This window comes from Monopterus albus, unplaced genomic scaffold (genome assembly GCF_001952655.1).
Source record: "Monopterus albus unplaced genomic scaffold, M_albus_1.0 scaffold66.1, whole genome shotgun sequence".
NCBI lineage: Eukaryota > Metazoa > Chordata > Actinopteri > Synbranchiformes > Synbranchidae > Monopterus > Monopterus albus.
Window position 1 is genome coordinate 752,187 of NW_018127946.1, and position 16,210 is coordinate 768,396.

The window sequence follows — 16,210 nt, forward strand, 5'->3', positions numbered from 1 at the left end:
TCTTTCCCTCTCTCTGTCTGTCTCCATCTCCGTTTCCGTCTCACTCTAATCAAAAAGCCAAACCATGCAGACAGCTCAGAGCAAATAACAAGTCACTCCCTGTGGATGTTTGAAGATGACGGAGCAATGAACGAAAGAATACACGCTGATCGTGCTTGGTCTTAAAGCCGACAAAATATTTCAGTTCATATTTTTGCCTCAGTATTTTTTGTCTGATTTTCTGAAATTCTTTGTGTGTGTACGTTTGATGAATAAAGACATTATAATGTAACAATGGACAAAGGCATCATTCCAAATGTGTTGGTTTATAAAAACAACAAAAGAGTTAAAGAAATTCCTAAATTCTCACATCCCCATGTTGTCTTGTAACTCATCCAGTGCTAATGTCCAGATCGGCACATAGCGGGCCATTTATGCAGTCAGGTGAAAATGCTGCCGTCTGTCTGATAAGAACAGTTTGTGTTAGGCTCATCATAACTGCTAAGAATAGGAACGGTAACAATACAAGTCTGAGTTGTTAACATAGAGTTGTCTTACAAATTATAATAACTGTATATAAACATCCTTTTTGTTTGTCACCACAGTTATAAGGTGATCAGATTAGTAACAACTTTAACCCAACAATAAGCATATTAGGAACTAAGAATCATTTAAGCTTCAGTTCTGTTTTCTAAAAACATCTCATCTGATAATTCAGCCACTCCCATGTGTGTGCCCTTTCTTCATGCAAAACAAAATGTAATGACTGCAGTTGTACAGTAGCTATGTCTAGAATTGACTACTGGTGCAAAATCAGCATTTAAATTACCAAAGGTTTAGATGGCAAGCAGTGAAATATTGATGAAATTGCCCTTTTATCTTCCCTCAGAATGGTGCCCATGTATCATAGCCAGAACAAATACCACATAATTACATAATGAATCAGATCATGTATGTTTCTCTTTCCTTCTTTCATTTTTTTGTTCTTTTGTACAAGAGTCAAATGCATGTAATCACTTGTTCTCTAATGTAATCTGATCAGGGCCATGTAATTCTTCATTTCCCAGCAGCTCCCTGAAGCAATGGATCTGAGCGAGATGGATGTGGCTGAGTCTCTGTCCCTCCTCTCTCTGTCTCTCTGCTTTCCTTTATCTAAATGTGGCTCCCTCGGTGTGGTTAACCACTTGGCTGTGTGGCTGCTGGCAGCTGTGTCTCCTGTCACAAGACAATATCTCTCCTCCTAACTTGTTCCTCTATCTATCCATCCAACCATGCCCCACTTTGCTTTCCTCCTCCCAGACCTCTCCTCCAGCCAGCTATTGCTCTTCTTCTTCACCTCCTCCTCCCCTCTCCTCCTCCGCTTGCACTCTCATACCTTGTTTCCTGTCCTCTTTCTCCTCTGCCTTCTCCTCCTCCCTACAGTGGCGACACCAACCATCAGGTCCCATCTATCTCTGTGTACGTCAGCAATTAGAGCGTTGTGGCAGCCAAATGCCAGCCGTGTCCCCAAGCTACACACACAGGCTCAAAGGCTATGCCCTGACAAAACAGCAAGAGAACAAGTCACACCGTAATTTATCATCTTGCTGTGCTAAAATCTCATTATATTACAGACATATGGATTTGGTGGCGTGCATAGCTGGGGAGCCGGTGCTATAAATTCCACCAATCGTAAATTATTAAAGGAAACATAGAAATGACCATCGCCTGTCCAGATTAGCTGTAAATCACACTCACACATGGTTTGTATAAGGAATTAAGTCCCGCATGGTGTGAAGGACCTTACAAGATATTGCTTAAGTCATTGGGTGGCAGAGGGGGTCAAGTATGAGCTGCATTAAAATATGAAAGGATCAAAAGTTCAAACCATAAAATAGACAGGGGTTTCCTTTAAGGAAATTGCTGCTTCCTGAACTGGACACCACACACTGGATTTAAAGTGTGAGATGATGCTATCTTGGGGATCTGTAAATTTTGAAATTTCTAGATCTCTTTGTTTCCTTCTGAGAATTTGTAAGGAAACTGTCTATAGATACACCAAGCAGTTTAAAAACCAAACATTTCTTCGCTACAGCACCTTTCATTTCTGCCATTTGCAGAATAGCAAAGTCAACAAGCAACATAGACAAAATAGAAACCCACAGTTTGTCACACCCTCAGTCTGGCCCTTTTACCGTGCACTGCTATGATAAACTCAGCCAAACAGAGGTGAAAGCAGGCTGCACAAGGGCAGCCCCGGCCCTCTGCTGTCAGCCTAGCTTTTCTTTATCACGCTGTCATTGCAGCAGAGATGTCAAAGGTTTCATAACACCATGATTTATCAAACAATGAAACATTTAGCTTTTAGTGAGATTCCAAAGTGGAAACAGTCCTGTCATAAAACAATGCAAATGGGGGCATGAGGTTTCAGGTACCAGTCAGAAATGAAATATGATTCAAGAAGTACCGTTTGAGTGATAGATTCATGAGTCTGAAGGATGTTACTATATTTGTGTATTGGTGTGAAGGCGGATACATTTATATAACAAACAGCACTGAAGGAGAATCTGTCCTTTAAAATTCCACGAGTTACATAGCTTTTAAGACATTTAAAATATCCTGGTACAATATCTGCATGGTAAGTGGATTTGCTCTAGAAGGAAGCGCTGCAGATGTGTCAGCACTGAAACAGGTGCTATCAAAGTGCTTCTAGTCAATACACACAGAGGCAGCATTTAAAAACATCAGGGGGGTTGGACTAAAGGGAGGTATTAGACTTTGAATGGAGAGGGAGCTAATACATGGATGGTCCTCTTCCTCAGTCAGCCCACTGACTCCAAACTGAGCCTATTTGCAAGACAACACATCACTAATGCACTGCTGCTGCTGCCCCTCATGTGTATGGAGACCACCCAGTGTGCATGCAAACACACACACACACACACACACACACAACCTTCTTTACTTTTCCTATGTTATTGATATCTAAAACATTGATGTATTATAGCAGATCAGAGTGTGAGTTAGAAAACCAACACACCTGGTAGAAGAACTAAATGTGCTGATGAACAGAAGGAAGTATTAGATGGAATAGGCTTTATGCACACTTGTTATGGTAAAGATAAACTGGATAGGAGAAATGTGAAGGAAAAGAAACATTTTGTACTGGCTGCTGTTGTGTTGAACTTGTCAAACTGTAATTCTGGATGTAAACATGTATACTGGCTGCTTCACAGCAAGACCATGTGCATGAACGTGGTAATATTTTTACAGCTTGAATCTGTAGGTATTTATACCCACATATACAAAAAGAAAAACTAAGTCATTGGCATTATAATGCATATTTGAGTATGATTTTTCCCCTTTACCTTTACAGAATAATCTGTGTGGTATAGTATCTCAAGGACAATTAGACTCATGGCTGGTTCTGCTTTGATGGGTTCCCTGTAAATTATATTATATTTATGTGTCATGAATTTGCATATCTCCTGTTTTCCTCTAGGAACAGAATTTGTTCTGTTATGGTATAGTAGCCCAGGCAGAGTATTCCATTCTTCTAGTTTCAGTAGAATGTCATATGAATCCAAAAATAAAATCTAGTTTTTCCCACTGAGTGGACATTTTTACCCCAGAGACCCTAGTTTTTCCCTTATATTTTCTGATGTACTGTATATGACACCAGGGTTTTTGTTAACATTAAGTGGTTTGTTGATTTTGTTCTATTTTACTGCTTTATTATAGGATGTCACTTTAAGTGGCAGTTTTCCAACTGTTCATTTGCCCTTCCAGTTTGAACCAAGCCATGAAAACATTTACACGACATCGCGTCAAACCAAAGAAAAAAAAAAGTTAGACTAAAGCTGGGTAGACTATGGGGCAGTTCCAAGTGTGACCAGCAGGGGGTGTGGTAGAGAGGAAGACTGGGAACGTGGGGCTTCTTCACTCCCTGTACTCCGTGACTCTGCCAGGCTCACACACTCTCTCACACAAACCGCACACTATTTCACTCAATTCACAAGTTGTATGACCTTGTCGTTCCTCCCCCCCCCCCCTTTTTCTTTTTTTATATAGCTATAGACTCCCACAAATGCCTACATATTTCAGTTCTAATGCTCTGGGGCTAATTGTTGGCCAACAGCTCCACTTAGGACTTGATTTTTAAAAAAGTATTTTCCCTCAATTTCACTTTGACATTATGGGTACAGTGCTGGTTAGAAGACAAAAGAGTAAAGGAGATGACAGTGATTTCTCACTAGATATAAAAGAATATGTGCGATCGTTTAGTCCAAGAAAGTCTATTTTGTTTTATTTGAATAAAGGAGAAAGGAAATTCGTTATTTTTAATCACAGAATCAAAGGGTCATTTCTGTACAAGGGATCCAGTTCATGGTGTATAGCAATGTTTCCTAAGCTGACTTTGGTGAATTGTACACAATTACTCTAAATAGCTCACTAATATTCAGCTCGACTTCCCCCTGAAATTAAATGCGCATATTTGTTGTTCGACGTTGGGACTTTGTCGCACAGCTCAGGGTTTAGTGAACTTCCCTCTGTCTCACTAACTTCCGTCTCCAGTGCGCACTTTATAAGAGTGTCTAGTAGTCCACCTCTTAACACAAAGAAGTGGACTTCATTGGCTTCATGGAAAGCAGCAGTCTCTCCAACGGGTGAAAGAGAAGGATAGGGTGGAGAGAGGGAGAGAGGAGGGGGGTAATTCATTCACTTTGCGCACAAAGCGCAGTGGAAATCACCCAGGGGAACGAAACAGCAGACAGAGGGGAGAGGCAGAGGGGGTAGCGGGATGGTGAAGTGCTGAGAAAGTGTCCACACGTGCACACGGATGTTCTAAAAAAAAATCCAAAAACGAAACAGTAGAGAAAAGCCAAATGTTGATAAACCTGTCATGGCAGTATTATCCCTGTGCTGATTTCATCCAGCAGAAGAATGACTCTAATAAAGAATATTAACACTGCCCGGTTCCCTGCTCTCGCTCAGGAGGAGAAACTAAATGATTCAGATTCTTTTATGGCAAGAAAGAACATGGTCTCCTGTTTGAGAGCCGTCTCTGTGGCCTTAGAGGGGGAAAGGAAAAGAAGCTCACAACGGAATGACCGAGAAATGAAGAGTGTTGAATAAACGTGCATTATTTTTAACTAAGAAAAGGGCAGCGAGGTGGTGAGTCTGTGTGTTTGTCAGTCAGTCGTTCAGCGACCCGAGCGCTGCGCGGCAGCACTGCACCTCAGAGCGCGCTGGACACCCCCACCCCACTCCACCACACCTCCTCCCCCGTGCGCCCCATCCACCCCCACACTCCCCGCTCAGCCTCGCGCAGCCCAGCTCCAGCCTCACGCACGTCGCAGTTGAACAGTTTGAGAACCCCACAGCCCCCCCCCTTCCCTCACACCACCACTGCCTGCCACCGTCTCTGCGATCCTGCGCTCCCTCACCGGCTTCACTCCTCCACTGATCCTCCCTCTCGGTGTTTCAGCGGAGGGACTGCACGCGCGATTGCGCTATTGATACCCACTTTACACTGTGTCTGTGGAAAGTCAGCCTCTCTCTCTCCCTCGCTCTCTCTGTCCACCTCTCTGGCTGTGCTTTGGTAACATAACACGGAGGTGTTAACTACTTTTGCTTCCCAAAGCGCCTCCCGTTATCTCCGGTCCTGCTGCGCAAGAGCGAGGGCCACTGCTACTGATATTCCCACTTTGCATAAAAGTTTCGGTTTGTTGTGAGGATAAAAACGTAACCCAGAAACCGAGAAGTCGTCTGTAGAAGAAACGGATTTTGTCTCGGCGAGGTGAGTAAAACTGACTGACTTTTGTTGTTGTTGGGTTTGAAGCTTACAGTTTCTGCTTTCCGCCGCTCCCTTCTGTTTCAGAAGCGGATTTCGAGTCGTTTCAGTGAACTTTCTCCAGGACGGCGCGCTTTGGTCGCGGGCGCTAAATGTTGTTCCCACGCGTGGAAAAATATGCAAAAGAAAGTCATGGCACAGTCTGTCTCAGTCGGGACACGGACTTTTACAAACGTGCGCGTGAGTGCGTGTGTTTAAAGCTGTTGATTGTGTGCGCGTGCGCACGGTCACGCACACGCGAGCTTTCCAAACAAGAAATTGCCTTCCTGAAAACACTTGCATTGTTTGGTATAGTGCGAGAGTCAATGGCATTACGCATCACAGACATCAGTAGGTTAGGGCTGAAGGGCTGAAGGTCTGAAGCGCGCGAAGCCGCAGCAAACATTTCAACTTTTCATAACTCTGCCACTGCTTTAGATGACGGCTGGTTATGTCCTTTCAGAAATGGTGGATAGGTTCTTCAATTATTCTTAAAAGCATCCAAGTTAAAGAATTAAAATACAGTCGTATTCTGTCAGAGAAAATGTAATCTTTATTTCTGCAGAGCTCTCCAGAATTTTTACCCAGCCTCAATAATGAGCATTTAGTCAGCAGGCCAACTTTGAATATATTTATTTTAAAGTTAATTTTAAGTTCCTCACATGAAGAGACTGCAGTATAACCTCTGCTGTTTCTGTCGCCGGTTTTCAGTGAAAGTTACAGTTGCTTTGGAGCAGTAAAGCTGTCGTAATGAGGAGGACATGTGGCTTAAATTGTCCCGTTAGTCATAGTTCTGGCCCCATTAATTAGATCCTCTGATGAAGCTGATTTTAATGCAGCAAATAAAACAGATGAAATGAATAACTGCTTGACAATTAATGGAATAATGAGACTACCAATCTTAATAAATGAATTAACATTTTAATCAAGGATTTTGAAGTTTGAATGTGCCTAATAATAAAACAAATCAAAAGCAAAACACCACTAAACAAAAGAAAGAAAAAAATTAAAACACAGAGAAAAGGGAGAAAGCTCGTTTCTGAAGGAAGTTCTACCTTCCAGCAGTGTCTTCTTAGATGCCCAACCAACTATTCTGTTTCTCTCCAAGAGAAACAGAGGGCTTGAATTCAGAAAAGACGGCGACTTGCTGTGTAGTGCGAGCGTGCAGGCGTGTACACACGCACACACAGACCTACACACAGTTGGGAAACACCTGTTAACTGGAGAGCCACTATAATTTACATCCTCCCCCTAAATAAGCGGCGCGCAGCCCGAGGAAGTCCCGGGGGCCTTCCAGCTTTATAGCCGAGCGCAGTGAGCCAAAGTCGGCTACCCCTAAGCGCCAGGTCCCGCTGCTGCTACGTCGGCATTACCAAACACAGCATTCAGTTCTAATTCCTATTTTTAGTTCACGGCCTGGCCTCATCAGCAGGGAGGGGGCCCTGCTTCTCCATACGTATTTATTTAAGCCTTTCTGGCAAACAGCTCCCTCGCCTTTATAAATGCGAGTTTCTGTGGGTTTGATCTATTTTGTGCGTTGCCCCTCCTCATCTTCTCTATAGCGTAAGCACAGCTGAGCGATCTATATTCGCTTTTGCATATTTTGTATTTCCCAGGTTAAAGTTGTCATTCAGACAGAAGCGATGGATGGAAGTGGTTTTCTTCTTGTTTCTCAGTCTCTCTGGACTTACAGCTTATGATCTATAATAGTCGGAGGAAAAGTTCACTAACTTGTTTTCACTTCTTTATTCATTTGCTTGTGTGCGGCTCTTATTTTAATCCCATCCGTGCCTTTAAAATAAGAAGAAAGCAAGTAAGAAATCGCGCACGCACCCGGAGTATTGCCGCACAAAGCCGCAACACTCAGAAGAGGGAATGATAAAATTGGTAGTGTGGGGAAAATGCGGCAGAGCCATTAGTAGTAATCTCCAAGTTGAAAAGTCCTTTCAGTGCCAGCAATAAATAGTGCGTAAAAACGCACTTTCGGAGCGAAGGTGCGCCCGAGGCGGGTCATTGTGAAGATTGAATTATACCTCCTCAAAGAAAGCAAAAACAAATCAGAAACTCCAGCTGTAGATCCAGTGATCCCACCGTGATGAATCCCTTCAAATTGATTTTATTGATTGTCAGATCAACCAGCCCTGACTTCTAACGACCAGCCGAGCTTTTTCATTTTCTAACCAAACACATTAGCAAGCAATAATTATCTTTTAAAAGTGGAAAACAAGGAATGAGAAGAGGCGTTACAGAATCATACATTATTTCCAGCCTGCTAAAACGGCACAGGATGATTTGTAGTCTGTTATAGATGCGGCTGGAAATGACATTTTCTATAAACAGTTTATTGCTAAGGAAGATTTAAACGCTTGTAGTTTTTATTTTTATTTCTGTTGTAGTTAGCATTATTTATAAAATGCCATTTCTGAGCCTGTTCCTCCTGTAGGCCACACAAATTAATGCATGACTTTTAATTAATTAGTTTGGTAATTAATTATGGTTTAGAGAATTTTTCCTCGTTGTTTACACAACGGGAGGTTTTACACAACAAACCAAAGAGTTGTGCAGCTCCCATGTATGTGCTGATGACCCATCCGATCAGTTAGATCTCAGTCACACTGTTTTATATCAAGGGAAAATGTATTGAAACGATCATTTCACGTGGCTCGTGTTAACTAAAATGTCACTTTTAATTAGGAGAAATTAAAACGGCATGCTGTTTTTTTCTTGTTCACCTCATTAGATTTGTTTTGTGTGTTTGCTGCTCTCCATTCTCCAAGGCGGTCATCCAGAGTGAAGCACCACCCTGTCAGTCCCGGGATCATTTTCTTATTTTCCGCTTCACTTTTCTTTATGATTAATAGGCCACCGTTTCTATTCTTGTCAGTTGAATTAAACTCGCCTTTTTCATGTAAAACCTGAAAAGACTCCACACAAACCGGATTTTTTAAAATTTATATGTCCCTATAAATGAGAGTTTTTGTTTGCACTTTTACATTGTTATAAGTTTTTATGTAGAAGCTGCGTCAACACAGCGCGTGTGTCTGGTAGAAATTCAGAGAATGTGCCCGGATCCTTGGTATTACACAGATATAAATCAAACATAAAGATGCATATTTCCAGACAGAAGCATGAAATTATTTTTGAAGGAACCAGCACAGCCCAGGCCATATATTCAAATGAATTCTGCATATTTCTGCTCGGCCAAATTCAACGTAATATCCTGGATTTTACTATGTTTTTATTTTATTTATAGATTCATTTAGGCCTCATCTTCTGCTTCTCTACTTCCACCGTTCCCAGAGGAATCTACCCCATATGCACAAAGGTGAAGGGAAAAAAGTGTGGAGTTTGGAGGAAAAGTAGCAAAAGATGATTTATTTGTCAACGTTTTCATTTCACACCCCACTCCTGGATCGATGGTCGCAGAGAAGTTTTTTTTTTGTTTTTTTTTGGTGGGGGAGGAAGCGCCACATTCGGAAAAATATTCCTCCACCTGCTTAATTATCAGGAAACCAGTTAACTATCACTTTTATCGGCTCGTTGATGATCATTAAGTAGCTGGTAAGCAGCTTGAAAATCATAAAAACCATATGCATCCGTTTTTATTAGTTGAGTAAAAAAGTTTTTTCCTCTGCATATCGGAATGGATTAATGGTGCTCACTGAGTTTTATTTACCGCCACCTCTCAGACGAAGCGGATGTACTGTAACTTTGCTGTCCTGCATAAGCCACCTGAACAGAATGACTAGAAATTCACATTTTCGGTTTATATAACATATTCTGACACATAACTTCTCATATCTGGGAATATGAATGCGTCATGACGCGCATTAACACTTCGTCTCTTCCTTTCTCCTTTCCCTTTCTTATAACATGAGACTGATAGTAGGCTATATTAATCAAGGGTCTCTCAGTTGGGTCTAGTTTGACGCCCCCCCCCTCCCCCATCCCCCCCGCCCATTTTATCAATATGCACCTTCTTTGTTAAAAGCAGAACCGTTTCCTTCTCCAGCTCTTAACCCCCTCCCTCCATCTTCCACCTCTCCCATCTCTCTCCCCTCGTTACCACTCCTCCTCGTCCCCTCTGTGAATGTGTTTTATTATTTTGTTGTGCTAATAAACATTACATACGAGAGCTAATTTGACATGCAGACGGGTAATTGAAATGAACGCGTCGCCGGTAAATAACAAGTGTTTGAACACGCAGACACGACAGCGGGCCCCCTTGGAGAGAAAACGCCTCCTGCGCGCTGTGCATTTTAAAACTTTGTTATCGTTGTCTTGTTATCGCTGTAATAATCATCATAATTAAGTGCGAAGAGCCGGATGCAATCATTTAATGGATGGATATTATAGGGCTGCCTCGCTTATCAAACCAACCATGTTTGCAGCATATCCGCAACGCAGAGCGTGCGCTGGGGCGAAACTGATGAATTTGTCAAATATTCTGTTGTGAACTTTGAAAACTTTTTATTTATTTATTTGTTTGTTTAAACACAGCATCGCTGTCTAAAATATGTGGTGAATTTTGCTCATTATTGCTTCTAGGATTTAGGCAAAGAGACAGTTTAAGTTGTTTCTTTTTATGATAAAATGATCTATATTAGAGTCAGGGTTTTTTTTTTACTGGCTATAGAAGCGGTATTAAATCACAAAAATCTAGTATTTTAGAACATATGGAAATACAGAAAATGCATGGAAAAACTATAGGCTTCAGTATTAATAAGGTTTTCATTTCTAGCAAACCAAACAAATGAAAACTCTCCTGTGAACCAGACGTTTATCCTTTTCCTACAAATATGCATTCAGACCCAGTTATTCTTTTTATTGATGACACGAAAGGGGAGTAGCTCATGTCCAGTCACTTTCTATTGGACGGAAATGCAGCTCTGTGTTTAATGGTTTGATTGCATTGGAGCAGGCAGCCACTACTAATGCGGCTGTAGGGGAAAATATCACTTGGAGACGCTATCGGCAACAAGAGAAAGTCAAAGAATTAGCCTAATGGGGGCAGAGGAGTTGTGTCGGATGTCAGATACTTTCTATTCTCCATATTGCTCCATGTCTATTTCTCTCTGTTTCAACCCCACCCCCACCCCCAATATCTCTCTCAGGTTTCTTCTCAATTTGTCAATTACACCATGAGCCAGATCACCAGCTCCTTGCTTGGAAAATAAGCTAATATTCACCCGCCTCTCCCTCACACGCCTCCCCAGAAGACACTGTTGGTGCATTTGCGTCCATTGATTGCAGACAGGCAGTATTTGTGTAGCCTACTTATCATTTTTCTCTGTGCACCCGGACATCAAGGAGAGGAGACTGATACAGGGAGGCTGATCTAATCAGCCGGTGCAGGTTGATATTCACATTGCACTCTTAGTAGTCTTGTGATAAGTCAAAGATTTAGTTGCTGGTTGAAGCGTCTGTGACTAAAACCATCCTCCTTAACCGCTCCAGCTCCAGCACTGCTACACTCTGACTGACTGACCTTTGACCTCCAGGCACAACAGAACAGATCATTTTCCTGCTAGTATTAAAGAAGTTTCCCTTTGTTCATAATGTCATTATTAGCTCTATTACAGAAGATTATTGCAGCAAAATCAGTGAGTGAAAACTGTGCATAGTAACAGTTTTTCATATGTTAAACTTGAACTGATTGACTTGCACTTAGCCTATAGTACAAATGAGCCAGTCATCTGCCCCTCTGTCTGTCAGCCAGCTAGATTAGCGGCCACCGCTGTACACATCAGTGCAGCAGTAAGGAGTCATAGCAGTGCGGATGGGCTCACACACATGCAGTCGTACTCCAGCAGGATAGTTAAGAAACTCTGTCACCTGTTGGTCAGCAAGGAGACACCGGTGTCATCTGCCAGGTGTGTGTGTTTTATTCGTGAGTATATGTTTAATCTCTGAAAAGCCAAAAGATAAAACGATTATGACTTCAACAGAAAAGGATGAATATGAGGCATGAGCGCATATTGTTAGCTTCTGGATGAGCATCTTCTCTGGCTTCTGTTGAGCTCACTGCCTCAGTGCCAGGCGCAGCCTTCACTGTCTTTGTGACATAAATGCAGCACAGAAAAATGTTTCATTTGAAATAGAAAGAGAGGGTATTTTTATAACTTGCCTGCTGTTACAAAGTAAGCAACTAACAGCCACTTCAAACTGAGATTTTTCTGCTTTTCATGGTTACCGCTTACCCTTTCAAATTACAAAAGTACAATTCTAGCCTTTCCTGAATACACACTGATACTACTACACCTGACAGCAGGAAGTGTATTTTACTTCATTTTAGGGGGAAAAAGATGCTGAGTTTGGTTTACCAATGATAAAAAAGTACACTTTGGGGACAGTAATCTATGAGTAATGGAACGGTGTGCTTTTCCCATTTAGCCTTGTCTGGTACCAGGAATTAGCTGGCCCCGCTGAACTGGGCCTCGCTGGTGCTGCCATGAATAGAAATCCCTGCCAAGGGTCAGGGCTGAATTCCAGAATGATTTTTGTCTGCCGGCCACGACTCTGTCCCTGACATTACAAAGGCTTATTTGAGGAGTAAATCCTCTTACTTTTTGTAGGAGTATTGCATGGATGCCACAAAGAAGAAGAAAGGAAGAATGATGACAAAAGCATTACCACTGTTCTTTTTTTCTCCCTTACATACAAACACTTGGAAAAAACACAAATTATTGAAAGTAACGCATTCAACAAAAATGTATTTGTTGTTAGTTGACTGCTGTGCGAAGCTTGTCCAATCCTTATTGATTTTGTTGCTGAATATTGCTCAGTGTCATTATCCACCTCGGAATGATGTGTGTATCTGTCTATTATTAAATCTTACTGCAATATTTTCTTCAGTGCTGATACATAACATCTCCTGTTAACTGCAGCAGCTGTTAGCACCGGATAACCTGGTTACAGATTTCATATCAGAGAAGACAAAAGAAAAAAGGGTGAAACATGACTGGATGTTTGAAAGACAGTTGGAAACAAAATGAGGGTTTTACAGCTGAAAGAAAAGACGAGGACAAATAATTTGAGCAAGAAAGATAAATGTGGGTGATTCTTATTCACAAGGTCATTTGAGCTTTGCCTCACAGCCAGACATGAATGAGTAGATTTCAAAAGTATTGACTGTTGCTTCGGACATCAGCGAGCATACGTGCAGACAAACACACACACACACCTGCTAACACACATGCACAAACACTGCAATCTGTATGGATTATGGACTGGAGCTGCCTTCAGGTCAGCTCACACTTTTTATGCTAAAAAGCACACACACATAGGCGGTTTGCCGTCTGTTTCTTCTTTGTGGCACCAGTACTACTAGTATAGATTTATTTGTTGATAGTTCACGTACCTGACAGTTTCCTACAGTGTTCATTTTGGTCAATTTTTATAGTTGTTAATGTTTATACAGTAATTACCCTAATGTGAGATGTGCCAAGGCTTTCAGTGTGTACATATTTAGATGGCAGAAACTGAGGGTAGACCTTAGAGGCTGTAAATCATAACCAGAATTTCAGGGCTTTTGGATATGAACATTCTCTTTTCAGGAGAGTTTTATTTTAGTTTTGTTTTCTCTTTCATGCCACAAACTTTAAATTTCTCAGTATGAAAACTTGTGTTTAGATAATTTGTTCAGTTAATTTCGATCTATGGGGCATCAAGTTAAATATTTGCTTTAAGTTTTTGTATCCTTAAATTGTATACACTGTACAGTACATCCATGTTTCACCACACACGACTGTGAACCTGTGTGTTCACTAGAGAGATGGGTTGTCTGACGCACCTTGGCCTGTCTTGTAATAAAGTGTAAGACTGGCACTTTCACACTTGTCAACAGTCTCTAAATATACCCACGGACTGGGAAGTGTGCACTCACACAAACACACACACATTCAGACAGGCTTGTGGTTCTGACAGCTTTTTCTCTCTGTCTCCTTTAGAAAAAACAAGAAAAATTTCACCTGTTTTGGTTCCAGACAGTCTCTGCAGACACACACTTTGACACACAGACGAACACACACACACACACACACACACACACACACACACACACCAGTCACAGCTGACAAGACATTTTTATAACAAAAATTGGATTCCCCTTCTTTCCTCTCTGAAACTCAGCAGACACACTGGAAAACTCAATGTGACAAGTTTCGGCATAGTGTTGGAACAGCGAAAGGGTTGGTTACACAGTCAAAGCAGCCATGTGAGAAAAATATTTATTCCGACCAGTCAACAAAAAGGAAGGCTTCAATAAGACGGGCACTCTTTGTCACTAGTGTAGTTATTCAGATCCCATTTCCCTTTCCACTTTGCTGACCCCGACACTCCGAGCTGCTTATGTTTCTGTCCTCTAGTTTATCATATTAACATCAGGAAGACAAAGACAGCAAGTAAATTTTGTTTTTGACTAGTCTAATACACAAATAGTATCTTTGTTGTTATATATATAAAAAAACAATAAAGTGTTAACTTTTTTTTAACATGGAATATGTGAATCCTCCTGGTTACCCCTCTCTCAGTAGCTCATATTTACTGAGTGCAATTTCTCTTCAGAATGATGTAAAAGTACATTGCTGTTGACACTACAATTTCACCAAGTGATACAACATTGTCATTTAAAGTGCAGATTTGATGTGAAAAGCCCTCCTCGCTTTTTGTATTTAATATCGTGCCGACAGCTGTATCATTCTTGCACACTGTAATCAAATTATGACAGCATGGTAAATGTTCCCCTGTGACATTTTCTATTAGAAAACGCATATAGCTGGTGTCAGACAATGTGTGGGTGGTATTCCTCAGAGGCAAATGGGATTGTAAGTGGCACTGGCTGACAGAACGCACGTGTGTGTTAGCTGTAATTGCAATTGTATATTGATGATGGGAAAAGGTGTATGTCATCTGGAATTATGACTGTTGTTTCAAAGATGAGGTGGAAAACATCACTACTTTTTAGCAGCGTTGTGACACATCTAATAGTGTAATATTACAAGTATAAGCAGAATATATTGTAAATTACACACTGGAGAAGCACAGACACAAAAGCAAACACAATAGTAAGGAACAGCTGGAGATGACTGAGATGACCAACCGCTTGCACCGGAGCCGGCAGGATCCATGTTGGCCAGTTTGTTCTGTTATGTGCCGTTCGCACCTGTCAGTGAGTAAACGAGAAAGAGGCGGACCCAGGTAGCCGACTTCGATGCAAGCAGTGATTTATTATGTACAGTGATGAGGAGAAATAACAAAATGTGGTGAGGAGATGGAGAGCTGGGCCGGTCGGTGGTGATGGTGGCTACTGAAGGTGGAGACAGAGTGATGATGACAATAGTAGAACAGATAGGCGACTGAGCATTGACCTGCCTGGGAGGGGAGAGTGGAGCCACGGTCCGGAGGAACAGTCCATGGGGAGAACACAAAACAGTAGCTGGCTAGGGAATAATAATAATATACAAAAAAAACGAGACAGCACAGAGAAAAATTGGCCTAGAGACTAGAACGAACTGGCAAGTGACTGAGGAGTGAAACCGGGTAATATAGTGAGCAACCTAATCAAGTGCAGCTGGTGATAAGGGAGTGAGGAACAGGTGAACGTGATTAGCGTTAATGGGCAAGAGACAGTAGGAAAGGTGAGGGAGGCCAGAGCGGCCGAGCAAACCTGACAGTTGCGTCATGTTAGGGACCCTTCACTCATCAGACCTTGGCCTGCTGGGTAATGATAATAAAATTGAAATATCCCGGTACTTATCAGTGCATTACCTTGCGCTCAACACCTCAGACTCAACCCAACTTTAGAGGTTACAAAGGAGAAAGCGTGATCTGATATACAGCACAAACGGAGAGAGGACACCGGCCGAGAAAGTGAGAAAGACGGAGGGGGGGGGGAGTAAACTGAGAAAGAGAGAAATAAGGGAGAAAGAAAGGAGTGTTGTTATGGCTACATTTCCAAGATGCTGTTTCCAGGATGGATTGCGGTAGGTAGGGAAAAGAGGGTGACTAGAGGAGGTGGTGGTGGAGGAGGAAGAGAGGCATGTAACATGACTCTATGGCATCTGTCCAGACCAGAGGCGTTAGCATAAGCATTTCTCAACACTCACCAGTCTCCTGTACATTTGCGGTAATGTAAAACATCTCACATCTCATCATCTCTCTCTGTCTCTGGGCCTGCTCCTCTCTGCTTTCTCTTGGCAGTTGTTGGTGTGTGTGTGTGTTTGCGTGGGGGATGGAGGAGCATTCCAAAGCTGAGATTAGGTTTGTAAATTGATTTGAATGAGTGTTGTGGACAGCTGATAGCTGTAGAAGATTTTCTCCTTTCATTTCCCTGGGAGTTTCTCCTTTGATGTTGGATGTGTATTCCATGCAGCTCTGAAGCTCTTTTAGAGCAGACCAGGCTGCGACTTGGTACTGTGG

At 42.0% G+C, this 16,210-nt stretch overlaps 1 protein-coding gene across 1 annotated transcript in view; it reads left to right on the top strand.

Moving 5' to 3' along the window:
- Window positions 1-5,400: 5,400 nt before the first annotated feature.
- Window positions 5,401-16,210, top strand: part of rnf220a (ring finger protein 220a) — a 188,729-nt gene continuing 177,919 nt past the window's right edge. Inside the window, 1 exon segment of the mRNA XM_020604525.1 lies at window positions 5,401-5,758. The gene's annotated coding sequence lies outside the window, so the exon portion shown is untranslated.